The 10000-nt window shown below is 31.4% G+C and overlaps 4 non-coding genes across 4 annotated transcripts; all 4 read left to right on the plus strand.

Moving 5' to 3' along the window:
• The first annotated feature begins 1015 nt into the window (after positions 1 to 1015).
• LOC145848052 (5S ribosomal RNA) lies at positions 1016 to 1134 on the plus strand. Its single transcript, XR_014371681.1, has one exon. It is a non-coding gene; the product is annotated as a 5S ribosomal RNA (ribosomal RNA).
• A 2859-nt stretch (positions 1135 to 3993) lies between these two features.
• LOC145848066 (5S ribosomal RNA) lies at positions 3994 to 4112 on the plus strand. Its single transcript, XR_014371694.1, has one exon. It is a non-coding gene; the product is annotated as a 5S ribosomal RNA (ribosomal RNA).
• A 3500-nt stretch (positions 4113 to 7612) lies between these two features.
• Positions 7613 to 9420, plus strand: LOC145848061 (small subunit ribosomal RNA). The gene has a single exon (XR_014371689.1). It is a non-coding gene; the product is annotated as a small subunit ribosomal RNA (ribosomal RNA).
• A 182-nt stretch (positions 9421 to 9602) lies between these two features.
• LOC145848068 (5.8S ribosomal RNA) lies at positions 9603 to 9755 on the plus strand. The gene has a single exon (XR_014371696.1). It is a non-coding gene; the product is annotated as a 5.8S ribosomal RNA (ribosomal RNA).
• Positions 9756 to 10000: the final 245 nt, after the last annotated feature.

Here is a 10000-nt window from a genome sequence, read left to right on the forward strand (position 1 = left end):
AAATTCCCGAAATTTCTGTACTTAAAAGGCGGGGCGCCCACTATCGACAAAAGTGTGCCAAAACCCACAAACGTTGTGTTACGCGCGCTAAGATAAACACAAGCCTGATTGCTGAAAATGTATTCTATTTGAATAAGGTAAGTATCAACATCAAGGAAGCAATTCCTTTTATTATAAACTCATACTCTGACATTGCGCTAATATTGCTCGTGAATTGTTATTTAGTTTAAAAATATAATTTATATTACTTTTATTTTATTTTAATTCTATATAATAACTATTTTATATTTTTATTAAAAAAATTCTTGTTTAGTTTCTAAGCAACCACAGTTACGTTTATATGTTTAATTCTATTGTATTCTATATTTATCGATAATTTAATAAATGTTTTAATAGACTATTCTGGTTTTCCACGCTCTCTTCAAAAATGTGAGTTCTTTTAATTCTTCCACTTAATTATTCATTTTAAAGTAAAACAACTAGTTATACATATTATTATATTATAATGTATGTGTATTATATACTATTATTTTATAACATAAACATAGTTGAGTTATTAAATTAAACGTCAAATATTTTATTACCTAAAATTAAGTTAATCGTAAAATCTGATGTAGTATGAGATATTCTTTAGAAACTAACTATAAATATTCTTGAAGTAAAACAAAACCATCTATAAATAGAACAATGAGAAATAGTAAAACAAACTAAACACAACATGTTTATTTTAACATTATTTTTTATTTAGTTTAATCACTTAATAAACTTTACTTCTAATCATAGTATTTAATATAGAATATAGTTAACAATCTTTTAAACAAAGTCTTAAATAAAGTTACAGGGAGTAATTGTAATTAAAACACCAAAAAAAAAGGTTTTAATAAAAAAAATACTTACATCAAGTTGAAATTTTATAAGGAATAATTTTAAAATATCAAATTGATTGTAAATCAAGTGCAAATAGGTTTTTTAAACAAACCGAAGGGTTTATAAAGGCTTGTAAACGCTTTCAAACGCCTACGACCATACCACACTGAGCACACCCCATCTCGTCCGATCTGGGAAGTTAAGCAGTGTCGGGCGTGGTTAGTACTTAGATGGGTGACCGCTTGGGAATACCACGTGCCGTAGGCCTTTGCTTTTTGAATTCATCTTTTTTGTACTATTTTTCTTTCTGACCTATTTATACTTATTACTCGTTTATTTACATTTCTTTAACGCTTAAAAGAAAAGTAAATTCTAGTTATTAGCAAATAAAAACGTAAGCCAATCAGATAACGTTATTTGCTGTTTAAACCAATTAGAGCGCTAAAAAAGTGGTTTGACCAGTTTGAGATATCGAAAAAATAATGGCACCATCTTGTAGAGTACAATTTTCTGAGTTAAAATTAATACAATTAGTCTTTTATACTAAAACTTAAAAGTTTTTTTGTCCAAAAACAAATAAAAGCGTGGCTACTTGAAAAATCAAACGAAAATAAATTTTGCACTTTTGTATTGTGAGTCATAATAAGTTATTTACTGTTACCAACAGATACTAGCAAAAGCTTTTTAAAGTTTTGTATTAACTTAATGTATTTGTAATTACTTTTACTTAATAGAAACTATTGAATTACGTTTACTTAGTTTACTTTTGTATGTGTATTAAATATATAGCAATTTTGTTTGAACTTAAATAAGGACTATTAAACTATTAAAAGAAAACTATCAAAGTTTACTAACTCAAAAGCTAAATCTTAGTTATATTGTTATAAACATTTATGTTGTAATTTACTAATAACTAAATGAGTTTATTTCAAACAAAAAGAATTAAATAATGTTATGTTATGTCAAGCCTACTATATGAGGTATATAGGTATATAAGGTATACAAGCTTATGTTTGAAAGTTATAATAATTAAAATAAAAATAAATATTTAGTTGGTAAAATTTGTATGTTTTAATATGCTTTGAAATTAGAGTTAGTATAGATGTTTTTTTTTAAATATAATAAATATAAGTATTTAGTTACTAATAATAAACTAAAATACCAATTTTGTAGTTAATACAAAAAAAAAAACTTATCTTACTTAAAGTTCACTGTAATTGAAACATTATACAAAAGCTTTATAATTATAAGCTTTGAATAATTCTATTTGAATAAATAATAGATTCATAACTATATTCATGTTTGCATATTTAAATTATAAAAAGTTAGTGTTTTGTGTATTGACTTTATGATTATTTTATTTTAGTAACTGTTAGTTTTATACTTTAATAAAAGAAATATGGTTAACAAGTAAGTTAAAAATGAAAGAAGCATAAAAAAACACACTAATTAACTGCTTATTCAATAGTTTGATTATTTAATTATTTTTCTGTTATATAGTTTAATCGTATTGTATAAAAAATACAGAGGTTTAAAGTAAGTTTGAATAAAAATAAAACAAAACATATAAAATAAGCATTAGTTAAAATACATAGTTTTTTTTTCTAAGAAAATTTAATTCTTTAATAATAAGTAGTAATTTAAATAAAAAATAATACAAATAAAGTTATACAATATATATACAATAGTTTGTCAAACTAGGCAAACACTACTAGGCAAAAAACAAACTAGGCAAAAAACCTACAAAGTAGGCCACCACTACAATCCAATGTTCCAACTGGAAATTCAATGAGATCGTTACTGTACTTGTGATGAACGTTGATAATCCCCAAGATTGTAAGTCGAAGGCCTTACCCAACCTAACCAGCGCACTGGTTTTCTTACAACTGAATTAATCAACATTTATTATTGAATATAATCATTATTGATAGATAGAGGAATGTTGACAATCAACAACAGATTGTAGGTCAAAGGCATTACTCGACCCAAGTACCCACAACCTAGATTGAACAACATTTATTAGATAGATTTGTTTATTGATAGATAGAGGAATATTGTCAATCCACAACAGATTGTAAGTCAAAGGCATTACTCGACCCAAGTACCCACAACCTAGATTGAACAACATTTGTTAGATAGATTAGTTAGATAGATAAATAGTACAGTATAATCTCAAAGAATTTGAAGCCCGAACATTGAACGATAGTGGTGTTTCGTGACGACTAGCGGGATTCGATCTTACAACCTTCTGCTTATGAGTCAGCTGATAAGACCACTGACCCACCGCGCCACGACAAAGATAAAGAAATATTTTGCTATATAAATAGGTTGATTTTTATAATTTTGTTATACAGTGTCAATTACAGTGAACTTCAAGTAAGATATACAACAGTATATATATTTCCGAGTCTGACTTTGAGTACTTTTTATATATTATTAACAAGATTTTTTAGGAGTAATATCTGTTTAGTTCTTTAATATATCTTTAAAATAATAATATTTTTTAAGGTGTTTAAAACTTTTAGAAGCTGTATGTAATGTCTTTTAGTTTAATAGTTCTTTTAAATTAGTAAAAAAAATAAACATGGTTGAGTTATCAAATTAAACAAAATAGAACGTCAAGTATTTAATTACTAAAATTAATTTAATTAAAAAAAAAATCTCAGGTAATCTAAAATGTCAGGAATTATTTAAAAATAAATATAAATTTAAAACTTATTATATTGAAAAGATTGATGAATAATACTCTTGAATGTATGCAATGTTTGTATTTGTAATGCAATAACATAAATGGATAGATCAATGACAAATTGTAAACATATTGTATTATTTTATTTTACGATTTTATTTTATTTATTTAATAATTCAATAAACTTTACTTCTACTTTTCCTGGTCTTAGGTAATTTATAGATAACAATTGTTTAAACAAACACTTTTGTACAGTTACAATACAGTTTTAGTACAGTTTGGGAGTAACTGTTGATTAAAAAAACAAAAAAAAAGTTAATTCAGGTTAAAATTTTATAAGGAATAATTTTAAAATATCAAATTGATTGTAAATCAAGTGCAAATAGGTTTTTTAAATAAACCGAAGGGTTTATAAAGGCTTGTAAACGCCTTCAAACGCCTACGACCATACCACACTGAGTACACCCCATCTCGTCCGATCTGGGAAGTTAAGCAGTGTCGGGCGTGGTTAGTACTTAGATGGGTGACCGCTTGGGAATACCACGTGCCGTAGGCTTTTGCTTTTTGAATTCATCTTTTTTGTACTATTTTTCTTTCTGACCTATTTATACTTATTACTCGTTTATTTACATTTCTTTAACGCTTAAAAGAAAAGTAAATTCTAGTTATTAGCAAATAAAAACGTAAGCCAATCAGATAACGTTATTTGCTGTTTAAACCAATTAGAGCGCTAAAAAAGTGGTTTGACCAGTTTGAGATATCGAAAAAATAATGGCACCATCTTGTAGAGTACAATTTTCTGAGTTAAAATTAATACAATTAGTCTTTTATACTAAAACTTTAAAGTCTTTTTGTCCAAAAACAAATAAAAGCGTGGCTACTTGAAAAATCAAACGAAAATAAATTTTGCACTTTTGTATTGTGAGTCATAATAAGTTATTTACTGTTACCAACAGATACTAGCAAAAGCTTTTTAAAGTTTTGTATTAACTTAATGTATTTGTACTTAGTTTAAATTAATAGAGTTTATTTGGTTTACTTTATTATGTGTATTGAATGTGCTAGTATCTAAAAATAAATACAACTAAAACAAAACAAACAAGGAGAGTACTTGAATAGAACCAACACAATTTACAGACCAGTTGTGTACTAAATTTAAAGAAATTCTGAATAGTGAATATGCAATTATTATTATAAGTTCAAAGTTCACTTTAATTTAAATTAATGTATTTTGTAAATTGGTTTTATTTAATACGATAGTAGTGAATTACTTTATTTAATTTACTTTAGTATGTGTTGTATAACTTTATTTAAACCAGAAGCAAAACGGGATTATACTTTCAATAAACTACACAATTTACAGACCAGTTGTGTACTAAATAAAAAGCTATTGTGAATAGTGAATATGCAATTATTATTATAAGTTTATAAGTTCACAGTTTACAAAAGCTTTAGAATTTAGTTATTATTTTGTTCATATTTGCATATCTAATTTATGAAAAGTTAGTGTTATGTGTATTGGCTTTTTAATTTCTTTATTTGTAGAACTGTTAGTTTTATATTCTAAAGAAACATTTTTAAATAAATATGTTTAACAAGTAACTTAAAAATGGAAGAAATATATTGTATATATTGAACTATTTATATTTATTCTAGCTATTTGCTTAGTGTATTTATTAATGTGATTATTTTATTTTGTTGTTTGTCTTATAGTTTAATCGTATTGTGTTGAAATATATATAACAAATACAGAGGTTTAAAGTAAGTTTAAATGAAAATAAAATAAGACATATAGTTGAAATATAAGTTTAAAAAAATAGTTTTTTTTTTTATTTCTTTGTTTGTTTGATTGTTTGTTTATTATATAATCGCGACGTGTCATTTTATTACTTTTAAGCATACTAAATATAATAATAGGTATAGTTATAGGAAAAATTCAATTAGTTTCTAATGTAATAAAAAAGTTTATTTCCACAAATAAATAAATACCTGAAAAATCAAATGAAAAATAAATTTCGCACTTGTATTGTGAGTCATAATAGGTTATTTACTGTTACCAACAGATACTAGCGAAGGCTTTTTAAAGTTCTATGTTAATTCAATGTATTTGTACTTAGTTTTATTAAAATGACAGTATTGATGGTTACGTTTATTAAGTATGTTTATTTAACGTTATGTAACTCAAGTAAAACCAGAAGCAAATAAGGAGACTACTTTCAATAAACTACACAATTTACATACCAATTGTATACTAAACTTAAAGCTATTCTATTTTATTCTTGATAGTTATTTTAAAGTTATTAAATTATACAAATGTATTTTGTAAAGTAGTTTTATAAAGTTACTATAGTTTATCTAACTTACTATAGTATGTGTTATATAACTTTAATTAAACCAGAAGCAAAAAGGGAGACTACTTTAAATAAACTACACCATTTATTGTTATATATAACTCTAATAAAACCAGAAGCAAAAAGGGAGACTACTTTAAATGAACTACACAAATTAAAAATATATTATTATTTATAAATCAATCGTGTTGTGTTTCAAAATACATTTTTCAAATATTGTTTTACAAGTATTTATCAGTTATTTAGTTTTCTTTTTATAGTTTAGCCGTATTGTTTTATTTATTTGTTATTATTTTTATTTAATTGTTTGCTTATTATATTTATCGCCATGTGCTTAAAAAATAAAACAACTATAAAGGTTAAAAAAGTAAGTTTAAATAAAAATAAAATGAAACATATAAAATAAGTTTATGATTTTTTTATTATTATTATTATTTAATTGTTTGCTTGTTATATTTATCGCGATGTGCTTAAAAGAATAGAACAAATACAAAGGTTTAAATTGTAAGTTTTAAATAAAATAAAATGAAACATACAAAATAAGCTTATGATTTATTATTATTTTTATTATTATTTTTATTTCATTGTTTGTTTATTATATCTATCGCGATGTGCTTAAAAAATAAAACAACTATAAAGGTTTAAAAAGTAAGTTTAAATAAAGATAAAATGTAACATATAAAATAAGCTTATGTTTGATTTTTTTAATTTATTTTCATTTAATTGTTTGTTTATTATATTTATCGCAATCTGCTTAAAAAAATAAAACGAGTATTAAGGTTTGAAAAGTAAGTTTAAATAAAAATAAAATAAAACATATAAAATAAGCTTATGTTTTTTTTTTTTTTTTTTTTATTATTATTATTTTTATTCAATTTTTTGTTTATTATATTTATCGCAATGTGCTTAAAACGATAAAACAAATATAAAGATTTAAAAAGTACGCTTAAATAAAAAATAATACAAATAAAGTTTATTTATAATAAATATATATATTTAAAACATTAAAAAAAGTAGTTTATACATATTTTTTTTTATTTATTTCTTTTAAACATATTAAATAAAGTATAAAAAAGTATTAAAACATTTAAACGTAGCATAAATAAGCTTAAAACATTAAAATAATTGAAAAGAAACAAAGAAATTGAAAAAAATCGGAAAAAATCGGCAAAAAAAGTTCAACAGCAACATTTGAGCATCATACACGTATGCATTACTTTACACTAGTGAGAGAGACGTGTTTGTGCGTTCGGTCGACTTGACGAGAAAGCGGGCTTAAAGCATTACTGTTTAGCACCCGAGGCGCGGCTATTGCAGCGGCGGCGAACGTGCTATGTAAACGCATTGGAGCAGCGTATGAAAAACTACAAGCGTCCAGCGGCGGTAGGCTTATAGCTTTGCGAAGTCGTCGAGACGAGTAGCCGACGCAGGCAGGCACGGCTCGAGGCGGGTAACTGCAGCAGACAGATGGCGTGTTGCTGCTGACGAGTTAACCGGCAGAAGGCAAACGGTTGGTCGGGAGAAAGAACAGTCAGTTGTAAAGCTGCATGCTGCAGTCGACGCGGGCTGGCGCTTTAAACAGCAAAAGGCCGGCGCCGACTTTCAGTAACGTTCGCAAGGCTTTTAAGCCGAGTGATAGAAAAGGTCTGTATTTATACAGTAAAAACGCTCAGTCGAGCAACGGGTTTAAACGCCCTCGGATAGTTATCTGGTTGATCCTGCCAGTAGTCATATGCTTGTCTCAAAGATTAAGCCATGCAAGTGTAAGTACGAGCTCACGTACAGTGAAACTGCGAATGGCTCATTAAATCAGTTATGGTTCATTTGATTGTACGCTTTTACATGGATAACTGTGGCAATTCTAGAGCTAATACATGCGTAAAGCGCCGAACTGACGTGAGGCGCGCATTTATCAGACCAAAACTAACCGGCTTTCGGGTCGTTACAATGGTGACTCTGGATAAGCTTGCGGATCGCACGGCCTAGTGCTGGCGACATCTCATTAAAGCAACTGCCCTATCAACTATCGTCGGTACGGTATCGGCCTACCGAGGTTGTAACGGGTGACGGAGAATCAGGGTTCGATTCCGGAGAGGGAGCCTGAGAAACGGCTACCACATCCAAGGAAGGCAGCAGGCGCGCAAATTACCCATTCCCGGCTCGGGGAGGTAGTGACGAAAAATAACAATGCAGACCTCGTACGAGGTCCTGCAATTGGAATGAGTACACTTTAAACTTTTTAACGAGTATCCATTGGAGGGCAAGTCTGGTGCCAGCAGCCGCGGTAATTCCAGCTCCAAAAGTGTATATTTAAGTTGTTGCGGTTGAAAAGCTCGTAGTTGGATATAGGGACGGCGAGGTTGGTCGGTCGAAAGGCTAGCACTGGCCTCGTTGTTCTTGTTGGTCGGTGCCTTCGCGGTGCTCTTAACTGAGTGTTGCGGTGGTCCGGCAAGTTTACCTTGAAAAAATTAGAGTGTTCAAAGCAGGCTTTACGCTTGTATAATGTTGCATGGAATAATGGAATAGGACCTCGGTTCTATTTTGTTGGTTTTCGGAGCACGAGGTAATGATTAATAGGAACGGACGGGGGCATCCGTACTGTGCCGTTAGAGGTGAAATTCTTGGATCGGCGCAAGACGAACGACTGCGAAAGCATTTGCCAAGAATGTTTTCTTTAATCAAGAGCGAAAGTCAGAGGTTCGAAGACGATCAGATACCGTCCTAGTTCTGACCTTAAACGATGCCGACTAGCGATCGGGCAGTGTCGAACTTAAGAACTGTCCGGCAGCTTCCGGGAAACCAAAGTCTTTGGGTTCCGGGGGAAGTATGGTTGCAAAGCTGAAACTTAAAGGAATTGACGGAAGGGCACCACCAGGAGTGGAGCCTGCGGCTTAATTTGACTCAACACGGGAAATCTCACCCGGCCCGGACACAGCGAGGATTGACAGATTGAGAGCTCTTTCTTGATTCTGTGGGTGGTGGTGCATGGCCGTTCTTAGTTGGTGGAGCGATTTGTCTGGTTAATTCCGATAACGAACGAGACTCTTACTTGCTAAATAGCTGCTCGACCCATTGGGTCGGAGACAACTTCTTAGAGGGACTAGTGGCGTTTAGCCACACGAGATTGAGCAATAACAGGTCTGTGATGCCCTTAGATGTTCGGGGCCGCACGCGCGCTACACTGACCGGATCATCGTGTGTTCCCTAGGCCGAAAGGTCCGGGTAATCCGTTGAACCCCGGTCGTGCTAGGGATAGGGACTTGCAATTGTTTCCCTTGAACGAGGAATTCCCAGTAAGCGCGAGTCATTAGCTTGCGTTGATTACGTCCCTGCCCTTTGTACACACCGCCCGTCGCTACTACCGATTGAATGGTTTAGTGAGGTCCTCCGATTGAGCCTGGTACGTGCGGCAACGCACTCGCCGGTGTTCGAAAAGACGATCGAACTTGATCATTTAGAGGAAGTAAAAGTCGTAACAAGGTTTCCGTAGGTGAACCTGCGGAAGGATCATTAACGAATCGAAATTTGATTTCAAGCGACGTCTCTTCTTCGAAGGGACCGAGCCCTGTAACTGTTATAGTTCGGTCGCGTTGCTTCCTGACAGCGGGAGTAATAATTCAGCACGCAAGTGCTGGCGCGGCCGCTTCTTTTTGAACACGATTTTTTGGTTGCATTGAGATTGATTAACACGAGAGATCTCTTAGCGGTGGATCACTCGGCTCGAGCGTCGATGAAGGACGGAGCTAGCTCCGAGAAGTAATGTGAATTGCAGGACACATTGAGCATCGATATTCTGAACGCGTATTGCGGCCTCGGGTAATCCTGGGGCCACGTCCGTCTCAGGGTCTTTAACACACCGATCCTTTCATTAGTTTGAAAGTGCCTGCGACTCGTTTCTTAATTAAGGAGCGTGTCGTCAAAGACAGCTGGTCTGGCGATTTCACAGCTGAAGCGTGAGCAGCCTGCTGGCCTCGGGTGAGGTAGCAACGACGGTAGGTGCTCGAGAATAAGTTAAGTGACTTCAAAAGGCCGACGTACAAAGCGCATGTACTTTTATAGTACATCACTTTTGACCTGAGATCGGGCGGGACGA

Source organism: Thalia democratica, unplaced genomic scaffold (genome assembly GCF_965202585.1).
Source record: "Thalia democratica unplaced genomic scaffold, ktThaDemo2.hap1.1 HAP1_SCAFFOLD_1219, whole genome shotgun sequence".
NCBI classification, from domain to species: domain Eukaryota; kingdom Metazoa; phylum Chordata; class Thaliacea; order Salpida; family Salpidae; genus Thalia; species Thalia democratica.